Raw genomic sequence first — 16,368 nt, 5'->3', positions numbered from 1 at the left:
GGGAGAGAGGAAAGAGAGAGAGAGAGAAAGAAAGAAAGAGAGTAGGGGAAGAGGACTGGCAGACCAAGGGCAAATAGAGAGAGAGGGAGGGAGGGAGAGAGAGAGAGAGAGAGAGAGACCCTTTGACACCTAAAATGAAGATAACACTGCATATATCCTTTTTTACCTGTGTGTGTATGTATGTATGTATGTGTGTGTGTATATATACATACACACACACACACACACACACACACACACACACTCACCCCTATAGTAAAGGTAAAAAAGGATATATGCAGTGTTATCTTCATTTTAGATATCAAAAGGGTTTTGCAGCTCCCAGTGTTTTGTTTTCGGTGGGAAACGGGTCCAAGGGGCTCTTTGAGTGTTTTGGGTTGCCTACCTCTGGCCTAGACAAACACTCAGAAACAGCCTCAAGGTTCATGCCACAGGAACAGGAAACTATTCCAAACAAAAGGTTAGAGGGGGTATATAAACCTACTACACCATGTGCTCAGCCCTTCTCTCCTCTGCTCTTTCCTGAAGAACCATCTCTCTGCAATAAACTGTAACCTTCTTCCCAAAGCAGTCGCCATGTTTGCTTATTTATTCCCGGCTTGGATGAACCAGGATGAAGACTTTACTTCTAACAATTTGGCACTCCAAGATGGGACTCCAAGCTAACCTCTCCAATGGACTGAGACTGGTAAGCCCCATCTTGCTGGCAGCAGACCCCCTTGTGTCTGTGGATGGGTCTCCCAGGCCTTGCCCATGTGGAGCTAGGGTAGTAAAGGGAGTTTTGAGAGTTTGAGCACAAGGGCTGCTTTGGAAAGAAGGTGAAGGTGAGTATCTCTAAATTTTAAGTTTAAAGCCCAGGGGAACAAAGAAATGTGTGTATTTCTGTTTGTGTGAGTGAGAAGACTTTTTTTCCCCAATCACAGTTGGATTTTGCTCCTTCTGGTCTTTCCTAGCCGCAGAAAGGATCTGTTTAATTGGCAGAACCTGCAAAGCATGGGGGTTTGGCCAGGGCACAGAACCTTTTGTTAGGGAAAAGGGAGAAACTGTGTGAAAATGAAATGGAATGAGTGAATGAAAGAATTGGATTTGGGCAACTAGCTGGTAAGGCCCTGTAAGCAAAGCAAAGTTAAGAAATTAAGCCCCAAGAAGGGAGCGGCCACCTACCTCCGAGGGCAAGCGGAGGTGTCCACGAACACTGGAGGTCCAGGTGTCCGTAAATGGTGGCGTAAAGCCAGCCGGCCAAAGAGTAGCCCTTACCCTCTAACGAGGGAAACTAGAAGGTCTCTTCAGATCCCTTTTTGGTCTGAAAACGTGGTGGATCCCTCGGAGGAGCCCACGAACTCTGAGAGGGATCCAGAGAAGCTCCGTGAGTCCTTTTTTTTCGGACTCACAAAATCGTGATAGTAGGAAGAAATCTCACAAGGAGACTTCTGACGGATCGTGCCCTTTAGCAGTAGGGAAATCCCGTCATATAAGAATGGGAGGTTCCAATTCAAGGGCTGAGGTAGGTTTCCCAGTTGAAAGCTTGCTCGAAGCCTGGGACAGGAATCAGCTTCCTGTCCAGGCTGGAATGAAAAAGAGGTAGGTAAAGAAACTATAGGGGGAAAAAAATTAGACTTTGCTCAGGGCTTTGCTGGGAAACCAATTTGGCTAAAATAAAGGTACTTAAAAGGGAAAATAAGAAATAGTGATTCTCTCTGTCTCTCTCTCTTTTCTCTATGCAACCACGTGGTATGTTTAAAATGTGTGCCTTCCCTAACTTGAGTTATCTGAAATTTATGGTGGGAATGACTAGGATGTGTAAAACTAAGACTTCTGTTCTCTTGTCTTTGTGTATATATGTTTGTCAAAGTCTGTGCGTGAGAGGTAAATGTGACTGTTAACTGTTTCAAATCCAAAGAAAAAAGAATTTTAAATTCTGCTAGAAATTATGCTTAAAAATAAGCCACAAAACGGAAATACCTCACTCTGTTTGTCTGGCCAACAAACAGAGTGAAGAAAAAAAATTGTGTTTGTTTGTTTGTTTGTCTTCCTCTTTCTCTCTGTGTCCTTTTAAGAACAGCCTTAAATTAGCAGGAGGGAATGTTTTAAGTTCATCTGCTAGAGGGACCCTGGAGGTCATCTAGCCCAACCCCCTGCTCAGGCAGGAAACCCTATACAAACTTTATCAAATGCCTTACTGAAGTCCAAAAAAAATATATTCACAGCATTCCTCTACTTCACTAATTTTGTAACTCGGTCAAAGAATGCAGTAAGATTTGTCTAGCATGATCTGTTTAACAAACCCATTTTGGCTTTTAGTAATGACTTTGTTTGCCTCTAGGTGCTCGCTGATTATCTTTTCCAGGATCTTCCCAGATATTGAGGTCAGGCTGATAGGTCTGTTGTTTCCTAGATCTATTCTTTTTTCTTTTTTAAAGAGGGGGACTACATCAGCTCTTTTCCAGTCCTCTGGTAGTTCCCTAGTGCTCCAGGGTCTTTGATAAATATAGTTCAGTGGTTCTGAGATCACACATCTGCCAGTTCCTTGAGAACTTTGGGGTGTGATTCATCTGGTCTTGGTGATTTGAACTCTTCTAGGCTGGATAAGTGCTCACTTACCATTTTCTTGCCTAACTTAAATTGTGCTTCTAATCTATTTTTTTTTTATGGTACTGTTTTTGATAAGTTGGACTGTTTGCTTTTTTATTATTTTTGACTGTGGTCACAAGCCTTAGTTCATTTTGAGCCTTAGCTTTCTTCACCTCATCTTTGCAGGCTCAGACTATTTGCTAATATTCTGCTGTAGTTATGTGCCCTCCTTCCACTTTTATATTGATCCAAGTGCATTCAAGACAGTTTCCGTCATTGTTGTGCCCTAATTCTGTAGATATGTAGTTATTTCTTATATAGAGAAAGAAACTCTGCCTCCTCTTTTATTTGGTCTGTTTCTTTTAAACAATTGAAATCCCTCTAGCTGAGTGTTCCATTTGTGGGTTTAATCCCACCATGTTTCTATAATGACAACTATATTATATTTGCCCTCATTCTTTATGACTGACACCTATGTGTTAGTCCACTTTGTGTGACACTATTAAAGGCTTGATTTTGCTTGATAGCAAGGTTGATATTCTTGTCCACACACATCTATGTTACTTGCACTGCTAACCCTGTAATTTTTTGATCTCAATTAACTCACTGTCCCTTGTTTATTTTAAATATTCCTCCAGAAAATCTGAGTTTATTGCCAAGTAACTCAATCCCTTTCTTTGATGGATGTAAACCATTTCTTTTGTACATTGTTTCATTGGAATACCATTTCACGGTTTCCAAAATTGTCATTTCTGATTTCTTTTTTGGTCAGTGTCTATTGTTGAGTTAATTTCCTTCTCAATTCTGTCTAAAAGGTGTTAATTTTGTTCCAGGGGGAATCCAGTGTTAAATTATTTTATTGGAGTGAGGAGGGGGTGTCCTGCCTGCTGGGTCCTGCCCCAAGCTCTGGAAAAATCATTCTGCAATATGTTGTAAATGAGTTTTATCTATCTATCCTTTTCCTAAAAAATACGTGTCTATCTACAAGAGCCTTTTGAAGTTCAAGTCTGCTTGTTTGGGGAAATAATTTTCTTAAGTTACTTTTATTATCTTATCACTTACTGGTGAAACTACTATGAAACCTTTCTGAAACAAATAAGCATTTTCTAATCTCTAAAATAATGTGATCTATTTTAGAATAAATGTTCTCCTACCCTTGGCAAGTTGCACATATTAAAATATTAGGCTTTTAAAATTATTTGGAGTTTTCAGCATTCTCAAGCTGCCTAGCATTTTTTTTTTCCTTCCAGGTTACAAGTTCTTGTCCTTAATATGTTGCAAATGGTCAAGTTCAAAGGTGAAACATTTCATTTTGTTGTTCCCCATTTGTCTATTAATGCCTTTTCAAACTGCCTGCAAGCTACCCCCCCCCCCCCCAATTCTTTTCTTGGCCTTTGTTCTCCATACCTTTTGCCTGCCTCTCCTGGGAGAGTCCACCCAGAAAGTGGGGGTGGGACCTTGTTCTTGTATCTTTCACGCCTGCAACCCTTCCCCAAACCTTTGGAAGCAGAACACACAGACCCAAATGCTGCCTCCATCCATTTGAGCCATGGAATTGGGTTTTGAATTCAGCTATCCACTAAAAAGCCCCCAAACAATCTGAGTGGAATATCTTCCCAAGTCCTACCATTCCCCAGATGCCTGTGAGAGCTGCAGAAGGAAGGAGTCCTGTAGCCATTGGTGCCATGTGAAGCCTCAGAAGAGAAAATTAGACTGTGGGGGGAGGGTGGAAACTCACTGTAAACTTTTCTTTCTTGCCCCATTTGTATTGTAACAAGCCAGTTGAATGTATTAATGGAGAGATGGCATTTAGGAATAGGTGGCAGAACAAGTACTGAACACCTTGGACTTCTATCTGGTGAGGGGAAACTTTTCCAGAATGTTTGTATTGCCTGTTTTGTAGAAATAGCTGCATATGCACACACACACCATTCACACCACACTTGAGTCTATCCCCTCCACCTACCTTTAGTAAAGTTCCCCAGGCTGATTTTTGCTCTATTGCACCAAAGCTTTGTAAGAACAATTTCCAACAAATTCCAAGGGGGAGGGAACCAGCCCCTCTCAGGTGATTTGCAATTCATATGCCCTGACTAAGGAAGCAACAGGAAAAATCCCAAACTTCAGCCCTGAATATCTTGCACTGTTGGGCTCAGATTGGGATTCCTAGAGCTCATTATGTGCAATTTAAAGACAATTTAATAGCCTGGCATATTGGCTAACCTCAATTGGACATTACAAACCTGGATGCACTGAATTAAGAGCTAAGGCAGAAAACAACCCTTGAAATTGGGCAGCCAGTGGTCATGTACTAAGGAAAACCATGGCTGTGAAGAATTTTGGGGGGTATGGAAACCTGACTGGAAGCTAAAGGTGACATCCAACATTTGAAAATGATTGGCACAGAATATTGGACACTATAAATGTCTTTTCCACTTAACAAAATTTTGCCCTGACTTTTAGAACTTTATGGGTGCAAGCTCCCCTTTTGGGAGCCACTAAACGGATCTTTTTCTGCTGCCTCCATTAATGTCTTTTTTTTTTTTTTGCTTAACAGTTTAAAAGCTTGTTTACTAAGTTTCCCTGACCAGATCAGTTTTAATGTTGTACCAATAAGTGTGTCATACATTTACACACTTAAGGCACAAAGTGGAGATTGAGGGAAGTTAGCCCCCCCAGAAGGAAATATTAAAAAGGAAAATATATTTTTCACCAAAAGAATTTTTTTTGAAAAGCAGAAACCAAACCTGGCCCCAAATTTCTTTGCCCCAAGCAAGGGTTAGCCCCATACAAATGCAGATGTAAAACCATCAGAAAGTTGGAGCCAGAGCAATCAAGAAGACAAAAGAGAAGATCTGCATACCCCACCCAAACTCTAGGAGTCAGCCCCATCACCTGGGAAGCAGGATATAATAATAGAATTAAACCACAGATATCAAGGCCTAGACAAACACTCAGAAACAGCCTCAAGGTTCATGCCACAGGAACAGGAAACTATTCCAAACAAAAGGTTAGAGGGGGTATATAAACCTACTACACCATGTGCTCAGCCCTTCTCTCCTCTGCTCTTTCCTGAAGAACCATCTCTCTGCAATAAACTGTAACCTCTTTCCCAAAGCAGTCGCCATGTTTGCTTATTTATTCCCGGCTTGGATGAACAAGGATGAAGACTTTACTTCTAACAAAAGTTAATTACTTTTCTTGAGAAAGCTGACAAGGGAGGAGTGAACTCTCGGGATATCTGTTCGAATGTTTAACTCTATGTTCACCAGCATATTTGAATAAAGATAAATATTATAAACTCAGTGATTCATTAATTGCTTTATAATGCCAGTCAAACATGGGATACATGATACTTAGACTAAGTTCTTATTTATCTAAATATTTTATTCCCTTTTCTAACAGCAAAGGAAATATATACAAACAAAATAAATCAAGCAAACAACATAGAAATCTCCAGGTAGTCATAGGAATTCAACTCAATCAAAGGACTCTTTTACCTATTAATAAACATAACAATTTAAAACAATGCCATCTATTTAAAAATCAATCATTTTGAAACTCTAAATTGAACTGGGCTTAATTTTGGAAACAAAGAACTTAATCAAACTTCAGAAGGAATGTGCTTGTCAATTAGGGATTGACATCGAAGAAAATTCTCTCTTGCATGCTCAACAAGAACTTCTGCAAGATATTAAAATGGACTCTTCTTAAAATCCTGATAAATAAACAGCTTCACAATAAGATAGTAGCCTTTTAGGCTTTAATAAGGCTTCAAAAATTGGGGACATGCAAAACAAAGATCAAATGAAATAATATATCATTGTGATGAATACATAATAAAATGTATTTAAACTAACATCTTTTAAACTAATCTAGAGAATCCTATATATCCTTGGCAGCTAATTCAAGAAATAATTCAAGGATAAGATCAGCAATGAAACAACTGTTCTTCTGAAAAACCAGGGTGTTCTGGGACATAGACACTAAGACAGGAAACAGGTCTAATGAACACAAAACCTGTGGTCTGTGGTCATTTTGCTTGCTAATAAGGACATTGCTATTGTATTGTTTCTATGACTCTTCTAGCACTGAGTAAACTCAACCCTACAGGGAAAATGATCTTGTTACTGTATATAGATACATTTGTATGCAAGGATCTATTGATAAATAGGTGTATGTGTCAAACTATTTGCCCTGCTATTGAAAATATTACCATTAATTTAAAAATAGCAACAGATGCCCATGCCTACTGTCATGCAGATCACTGTTGTAAGACAAATAATTTGTATTTTTCTGTTTTAGCCATTGAGTAGTGTCTCCATCCCAGCATTAATGGAACAACTATTTTTGTATCCCTAAAATGTTACAATTGAAACCATCATGCTATCTTTATTCACTCACACACAAAAAAACATTCCTGCTCTAATTCTGTTATAATAAAAAGGCAGGAAGTAAATTTCCTGTAAAGGTGATAATCTGGTCCTTGCAAATAGAGATTTAATCACGATGGAGAGAAAGTTACTTGTTTTATGCCAAAAAAAGTTATATAAGTCACAATTAATATTTAAAAAGCTGAACAAACATTATAATTCATTTTAATACATGAATTCTAAACTATGTGCCAAAGGTCTTTTGAGTATAATAAAGCAAGCAATTAATTTCTTGAAGCTAGATTATTAGGATTATCCAGACAAGGAAGATTCTGGTATAAACATTGTAGCTGTGGGTTTTTGTTTTTTAATTTAAGAATAATCTTTTTAATGAATGACTCTCATTACAAAGAATGTGAAGTAACAGATGATTTTTTTTAAAATCATAAGTACTTGATACCTGTGCAGATCTTAGCATTAAGCTCACTGAAATTGCAAAGAAGGATGAGAGTGATATTGGAAGTGACCCTGGAGTAAAATTAGTTCATATCCAAGCATTCTTAGCAGTCATTGTCTTTACTTCCAATTACCTGTTTAACTAATAATACCTGACCTTAAGAAATATAGCTGTTATGCAGCAAGCAGCTGTAACAACATAGCAATAGCATTTAGACTTATATACCACTTCATAGTACTTTACAGCTTCTCTAAGCTGTTTACAGTATCAGCCTATTGCCCCCAACAATCTGGGTCCTCATTTTACCAACCTTGGTAGGATGGAAGGCCGAGTCAACCTTGAGCCAGTGAGGACATAACTTGGAACAGAGCTACACAACTGACAAGAGGGTATGATGGTCTTCCAATGTTTCATGCTTTATATCAGCCATCTCAGGATGTCCCTTTTCTAAATACTATAAAACATTTTTTCAGGCTTTAAAGTATGCCTCAACATTTTAAGTAATGTAATGTATCAATACACTTTCATTTTCAATGAAATCAATTTGTTTAATAATAATGTCAAGACTTAATTGTTTGGGATGCCTCCCAAAATTCCAGTTTTCTGGCACCAATAGCCAACAAAACAAGACAAGAAAAAAATGACATGAGATAAGGTTATAATGTTTGAGATAATGCTCCAAAATATCTTGCTTGTAGGCTTTCTGACTCTTAAATCCTGGCTATAACTAATATAAATCACTTATTTTTCATGCTATGTATCTTTGTAATTTAACTATTGATGCAGTATGTTGTTTTATTTTATGATGTTGTTATTGGGATTAATTGATATTGTATTTATTTCAATCTTTATTTTACATATTCTGTAAACTGACAAGAGTTGTGAAAGTGCAGTGTAATTAAATAAAAAATTTATACTATACTGTTATAGCTTTCATGATTACCTAGCATCCTTGATTTGAGATATGCTTAAATTTCCTTTAGATATAAAGGCTTTTTAACAGTAGCATCACATACAAAAGTAACAGCTTCTTGATCCCAACAATTCTTGTAAAGGCTGGTTTTTAATAACTGAATAGGCAACAAAGTTTATCTCCCCCCCCCCTTCATATTTGGCATTCATAAATCAATAAACAGTTTGAGAAGTTAACCTAGAATCACCACTTTGTTTTGGTTTTGGTATTTGTAAATATCATAATAAGCAGAAATCCAACTTATGACATTTTTCCATGCCAGGGGAAAGGCTACAATGATTTTCTGTCATTCAAATGTAAGCAGCCTTTACACAAAACAATTTTTGCTGGGGAGGGATGTCCCTTAAATAATAAGCATGAAGATACATCCCAGCCGCTGTCCGGTATCCTTAACAAGTAAGAATGGGAATATAGATATACCTCCATATCTCTGGAGTGAAAGTAGATCTGAGGAAATGTGCCAAGTTTTCCCAGCAGATGAATGGTCCTCAGCAACAGATCCGATTAAATGACAAAGCCAGAAAGACAAGAGAGGGAGAGAAGGAGAAATAATCTGTCTACGATTTACAATTGCCTAAAGCAAAAGCTCACCCACCCCACCTTGAGAGCTCCACACTCTTTCTAGCCCAAAGCGAAAGTTTCCCACAAATTTACTACGTCTTCGGGGATTCTTTTTAAAGTATTATTTCAGTGATTCAGAGCTGACTCGCCTTTTCGGTTTCGCAATGGTTAAAAGTGGGAGGGGTGAAAGGGGGGTGTTGTGACACGCAAGAGGAAGTTGAGGCGGAGGGATGAGAGATGCAATTTGGATTTTTCCGGCAGAGTGGAAATTCCCAAGCTGGGTGAACCCAGTCCTAGGGACCTTCCCCCACGCCGCTGAATAACTGGAAAACCCGACCTGGTTCCGTGCCAGGATTTTGAACTTCCTAATTGGATCTTCATTAATTGTTGTTGTTTTTTAATTCTCATTTCTAAAACATTATACTTGGACCATTAAAAGATATCCTTAGAAGATTCGCACAAGGCATATCTTGCTTTGTCAAAGTTGCCCCTCTTTCGCTTTCTGTTCCGGATGGGATTTTCGGCTGGGAGTGGTGAGGCTTGTTTTAATCAAGCAGCTTTGGATCACAAGAATATCAGAGTAGAAGTATTACGGTTGAACAGTAGCAAGAAAAAAACAAGGGATTTGTGCCCTGATCTGAAGAATGTATTTGTAGAAGGAGATACAGGACAATCCATTTTAGCAGTGACAGAATCTGGCACATTAGAGGCAGAACTAATTAAAATTATCTATTGACAGCATTTTTCTAGCACATATCCATGATTCATTTTATGGGTGGACAATAGAAGAAAAATAAAATAAAATATGAAAAATGCCCAACATAATATTCAAGTTATACTAGCATCAAATAAAAAATAAAATAATAAAAGTATTATGTATACATATTACATACCAGCTAATTATGGTGATTCATATATGTGTGATATATATATATATATATATATATATATATATATATATATATATATATATATATATATATATATATATGAATATATATGAATCTCTGCTCAATGTGAGCTCTCTACTGTGCTTCTTCTCACTCTCCTTATGGATGAAATAGGTTGGCAGGCTTGGCTTGAACTGGGGGAGAAAGGCTTAATTAACCCTGACTCCCTTCCCAACAGAGATGACAGCAGGGAGAAGCTAGGCACTACTGCAGGATAAGTGGCAGATGCAGAGGAACCCAACTCTTGTTCTACAAGATCTAGGTCAAGCTTCCTCAGGTGATATTTGTCTCTGACCACCAGTCTGCAGCCTGCTACAGTAGCCTGGGGCCCACAGCTTTTTAGTCACCACTGACTATCATAAAATATTCATTTCATCTCTACAAGATAAGCAACAAGAAACTTTTTTTAAAAAGTGAACTTTTAAAAGGCATCTGCATGGTTTTAAAGATCTGACTCATTTTTGAGCTGATGATATCACCGTGTCTCAAACTTCATTTGCTAGATTCCAGAACAGTGACAAACAGGCCAAGTTGCGTGAGGGAGTCTATAGTTTCACAGTAGCTCCATACTTCTGGGAAGTTGTGCAGTGATTAGCCCCGTAGCTTTGACTTAATGAAAAAACTATAATTCGCATTCAAAGAAGTTGAAGAAACAATCAATGTTAATTTAAGATATTGATATCCTGTTCTGGACATATGTAAGAAACAAAATAGAGATGGAGAAAAACTAATGTATCAGACTCACTAAATTAGAGAGTAACCAAAACCTACAACCAAATCACACTGAAGGAAATTTATTAGAAGCAAAACATCAGAAGTTCCAGCAACATAATTTTAAAAAGCAGCTAATTAAAAAAATAATACAAATATATCATCTGGATAAATGCCAGGACTTACCATAGCAACTTCAAACAACAGACAAGAATTATTAATGTTCACTTGCATCTACAACCTCCCACTTCTGATATGAGTCTGTTTTGCAGTACCAGTAGTGATACCATCTGCCAAAGGCAGATGCAAAAAAAAAAAAAAAAAAAAAATCACAGCAGCACCTTTTTTTTTGGGACTTCCCTCCACCTCCTTTCTTGGTGCTGCCTACAGAAGATACTGTGGGGCTAAAACAAACTTGAGTAAATCTCTGCCCAGTCCTGTCTGAGTAAGCGGAAAGATAGACAAAATTGCTACCCCTTCTCAACAGTGATAGTTTTGAAACCTGCCTTGGAGTCAGGAAGTGCTGAGTGGGTGAAGCTTTCCTGTTCTCACAAGAAAGATTATATAATTATATCACTGGTGTAATGTGATGCAGATTTACAATTGTCTTGACGGCTTACCTACTTGCTGCAAGTAATAGAAATAATTTTATTATTTCTGGATAGATCTGTGGCAGAATTAAACATTAGCTCTGCTTTTGACCTTTAGGCTAATGCCCATACTTTATCTTTAAATAACAGACTTCATAAAATGAATATGAACAAAACATACTTTAAATAAGTAAATAAAATTAATTTAAAAATTAATTACAACTAATACGATTATCTCTCTTACGCTTCATAATTTTCTTCTCCTACATTGTAGTTGTAGTTTAATGTAGTACATTTAGTTGTACATTTAATGTAATAACAACTGCTTCTGGAAGAGCACTAGGGTCTGCACCTGAAATTTTGGAGGTCTGCATGGAGTCCCTCGGGGAAAATTATAACTACTGCACTAGATTGACTAATGTGATTACTGCAAAGCAACTGCAGATTTATCCAGTTTAAGACTAGGCAGTTAAAATGGACAAGTACATATCCACCAGGCTGCAACCTTTAAAAAAATCTTTCTCTGTTGAAAAACCTGCAGTAAAATGAATGGGATGAAGATGCATGTTTTCTAAAACACAAAGCAGGTTATTCCAATAACTGAGAAAGTACAGAGATGACTATCATAACCAGTCTAAGTCAGAAGAGCAGCACAGTGTCAAATTAAAATGCCAGATCTCGAGCATCCACCGTGAGTTATAAATTACAGTCAAAGTCACTGTTTCTCAATCTCAGCAACTCTAGGGTGTATGGACTTTAATTTATAAAATTCCTCCAGCCAGCCCTGTTGGCTAAGGAATTCTGGGAGTTGAAGTCCATGCATCTTAAAATTGCTGAGATTGAACAACTTTGGTCTAAGTGATAATAGATTCACGATCTCTATAATTTCACTTTTTATCATGTGCAAGCCATGGAGTAGCCATGGGGTGATGGAGGTTATACTTCAACACCAAATTTGGGGAAACCTGTTTTAGGTTGTTTACAGCATTGAAACAATGTTCTCTTTCTCAGGTAAGTAGAACAAAGTGTCTGATTCAAAAGACAAAGGCACCTTTATAATGAATTGCAAAATTTGGCAAGAATGGTGAAGCTCAGTTAATCTGCTTGCATGTATAAGCATTATTAGTATTTGCCTCTTAAGTGATATATTTACAAATCCAAACACTTCAATCACTGAATGCTTTAGAACCACTTGAACTTACATGCATTTCTTTCATCATTTTATACTGCCAAGGGAAGAAAAACCCCAAATGTCTCCAAGCAGAAAGATTCAGCCAGGAAATAGTTGCAGAAGTTAGGAAAATGAAAAGTAGTGCAAGTTTCTATAGCTGAAACTGAAGTGAGCAACAAGGAAGGCATAAAAGAAAGGAAAAAATTATTCATGCTGACAAAGAAGACTAAAATAGAAATAGGTGGGAGTGACTGAGTGGGCAAGATTAAGAAGCTCTGCCTAATTCAGGCATGCCTAACTTTCTCTGGCATAAGTGTTTTCAACCAGATCTCAAGCTACCATCTCTTTATTCATATGTTTGAGGGAAAACTTTCAAACCCACTATGATTTGATTATTATGTCTGAACTTCAAAAATCTGGACATCTACCGTATTGGATAACAGCAAGGAGATAAAGAAAACTAAAACTCAATGTTGCCATCTAGTGGTTGCCTGGATTTTTGCAGTCCAGATATGAAGAGAGACACATATTGCATTTAAAGTGCTATCCATTCAGTCCTCTTCATTCAGAAAAGTATGCCAGCATAATTTGAACTGCCCTCTTTTCCAAACTTTATTCTATTTCAGTAATGAGGCAAACAAGTAGTGCTGTTCCTACTGTTTTAATGTGGGACAATTTAAAGATAGTCATTGGACAGTTCTCATTTCATTTCACTGACACTGAACATCACTTCACATGATAAAAAGCAACTAGAATAGAATATAACCTTTGTTGACATTTTAAATGTATACTAATCAACATACATTAAAATTAAATTTCATTGCATTCAGCTCTCAAAGGATAACCATCTCCAATATACATTACATAAATATGAGAAAAGATTATGCACATACCCACATACACACACATATATGACACAGAAACAACACAGTCTAGTTCGGATGTATACATATACATGGCGAGAAAAAAGAATCCTGTGAATTTACAAGATAGATGGCATAAGGAAAAAAGCTGTTGCAGAATCTAGTAGTCCTGTTAGAAATACTTCGAAACCTCCTCCCAGAGGGGAGCAATAGGAACACACCGTGAAATGGGTGTGTGGGTTCTCTAACAATGCTTTGAGCTCTAAGTACACAGCACTTGTAAGCAGTGTCCTGAATAATGGAAAGCGAGCTTCCTACAATCTTCTCAGCTGTCCTTACTACTCTCTGTATGGCCCTTCTGTTTTAGGCATTGCTACCACCAAACCACACAGTTATGCAATTTGTTAAAATGCTTTAAATCATGCCTCTGTAAAAAGTGGCCAGGACAGACATAGAAAGAATTACACTCCTCATCTGACATAGGAAACTACCAATTGCTCCCTGAATATTTGGATGGATATAGATGGGGGAGAGTAAGCAGCTGCTTAGAAGGCTGTTTTAGCCTTCTGCCTGGCTTCATCGTAAGCATGGAGTAGGGTGCAGGATGAAGCAGGAGGTAGCTCTATCCTCAATTATTGCTTCAAGGGAATGGTAAGAGCCCGTGGTTGAAGTATGTAGAAGAAGCCATAGAGCAACAGAGATATGAAACCTGAAATTGACAGAAGCAGTGGAATATCTGTGACTATTGATAACCAAACTAATCAAACGGCAATACCAGGTTCTTTTTCCTGGTCTAATCCTACTTTTATGTAGCACAAGGCTACTCCTGCTTTGTGAACACAGGTCTCATACTCTTTCAAAAGAGAAACAAATCCATTCTTAAAAAAAAGAGATTTAGCAATCTTTCAAGATAATGCCATGCAACTTATGATACATAATGGAAGGTGCCAGTAAGGCATTACACAGGCAGATATCTTTGCAGAATCCAAGTGCCCAAGTGATCGGCTTTTTTGCAACCCAAATCAAAATGGTCATGGAAGGCAGTGTATGGAGGCCAGAGGTGAGCAGACATGTCTGCAATAACCTAAAGTGTCCAATATTAGCTATACAGATTGCACCCTATAACTGCATCATCAACCATACTCTCAAGAATAAATAACAATAATACCAACAATAACAACAACAACAACAACAACAACAACAACAACAATAATAATAATAATAATAATAATAATAATAATAATAATAATAATAATAATAGAGTTGGAAGGGACCTTGGAGGTCTTCTAGTCCAATCCCCTGCTCAGGCAGGAAACCCTATACCATTTCAGACAAATGTCTGTCTAGTCTCTTCTTAAAAACTTCCAGTGTTGGAGCCTTTACAACTTCTGGAGGCAGGTTGTCCCACTGATTAATTGTTCTACTGTCAGGAAATTTCTCCTTAGTTCTAGGTTGCTTCTCTCTTTGGTTAGTTTCCATCCATTGCTTCTTGTCTTGCCTTCAGGTGCTTTGGAGAATAGCTTGATTCCCTCTTCTTTGTCTATAGCAAGAAGAGGGAGAACACCACTCGAACATTGGAAAAATAAAGGTGACATTAGCCTTCTTCATCTGGGGATCAGATGAAAGAAACATGAGGATATAGCATAAAGAAAAGAGTAACTGGGTTACAGCAATAATCTCTGAAAATTAACAGATTTTTAATTAGTTGCTAGTTGCTCGCTCTGATTTAAGTCATCCTTCATACTTAGTGCTATGACTATGACTTCAGTGTTGCAACATAATTCCCAGAAATTGTAGGGAAGAAAGGAGTCTTTTTACAAAGTACTACTGCAAGGTTGTATAAAGCTAGGAGAGATCAATCAGAAATCTACTTAAAAAGAACTCCTACCCCAATCACTCCACATCAGTTCTTTTTAAAAGTTGAATAATGATTTTCTTCTATTGTAAATTATGCTATCATTTCTTCTTCAATATTTACTTCTTTGCTGCCATCCAGTGGTCATCTTCTTCCCTCTCCATACAGAATGTATATTTGGACAGTTTTAAACATTCTTAAAAAGTTCCCAAAAGGGCTGGATGTAAAAGTAATCCTACAAAAGCAGACAATAAAACTAAGAGTTCCACACTTAGGAGGAACAAAGATTCGTTTGATTTTCAAGCGATTCCTGGAGATTTTCTTGTCATGTTGAGAGGCAGATCTGAGAATCTCTTCTTTGACCTCCAGACATAAAAGTGACTCATAGCAAGGCTTAGAAGTATCTATAGAACACAGCACATTCATCAACATAACTAAAATGCCACATTATGGCACAAGCATCTCCCATTTCAGGTGTATTTGTGACACCATACACAAAAAAGAACAAAGCTTGCATCATATCAGCACAATAGAGTTTTCATTAGAGAGATGATCTCTACTGAATAGAGCCAAATAAGTTACAAGACTTTTGTGGAAGTTGAAACTAATGAAATAATTGTTGCCTTTCATACTTAGGAGGCATCTATATTTATGCTGGCATTGCCATAATACCACAGTTCAATAATTTATTTTGTTCAAGGAAGATAGAAATAGCCTTGCAAGAAGTAGAATATCTCCCATATGGCTGCAGAGAGATCAGTATGAGGGCAGGAGCTGTCATGGCAAGAGATAAGGTGCCTGAAACAGATTGTTATATAAACAGAATGCAGTTTCCATCAACAGTGCAGCCTTAGACCTAGGATGCATGCAGTCCATTGCAATGAAAGGGCAGGATAAGAAACACTGGGACAAACATAAAGATATGGCTAGATAGATCCTTGAGATACCAGTCTTCATTATTATGAGGGCATCTTTACGAGTCTTCATTATTATGAGGGCATCTACAATAAAAGCAGCTTTCCAACACAAGCCAAATCTTTAATTACTGTATTGTATGAGACAATTGGAGTGCCAAAGAAAGAGCATTATTGCAATGGCTTGCAAAATCTTCTACTATTTATATTAAAGGGGGTTGCCTCATGAAACTGCAAATAGATATACTGTAAATGTCTGTCACTCTGGCAAGTCATCATCCAGACAGATAATCCATGAGAGTTGAGGCTGAACCATTTTCACTTCATTTTGAACAACTCCATTTTCTCCAATCTCTAGTTGCTATGGGAATCTTCAGCT

The 16,368-nt window shown here is 37.7% G+C and overlaps 1 protein-coding gene across 1 annotated transcript in view; it reads right to left on the bottom strand.

The window, feature by feature from the left end:
- The window catches only part of NFKBIZ (NFKB inhibitor zeta), a 40,020-nt gene extending 31,026 nt beyond the window's left edge, over nt 1-8,994 (bottom strand). Inside the window, exon 1 of the mRNA XM_039322406.1 lies at nt 8,795-8,994. The gene's annotated coding sequence lies outside the window, so the exon portion shown is untranslated. The remainder of the gene's footprint in view (nt 1-8,794) is intronic.
- Between the last annotated feature and the right edge of the window lie 7,374 nt (nt 8,995-16,368).

Source organism: Crotalus tigris, unplaced genomic scaffold (assembly GCF_016545835.1).
Source record: "Crotalus tigris isolate CLP2741 ecotype Arizona unplaced genomic scaffold, ASM1654583v1 scf7180000024115.3125172, whole genome shotgun sequence".
Taxonomy (NCBI): Eukaryota; Metazoa; Chordata; class Lepidosauria; order Squamata; family Viperidae; genus Crotalus; species Crotalus tigris.
The sequence above is the reverse complement of the archived record's forward strand: the minus strand, read 5'-3'. Positions and strand labels throughout refer to the sequence as shown.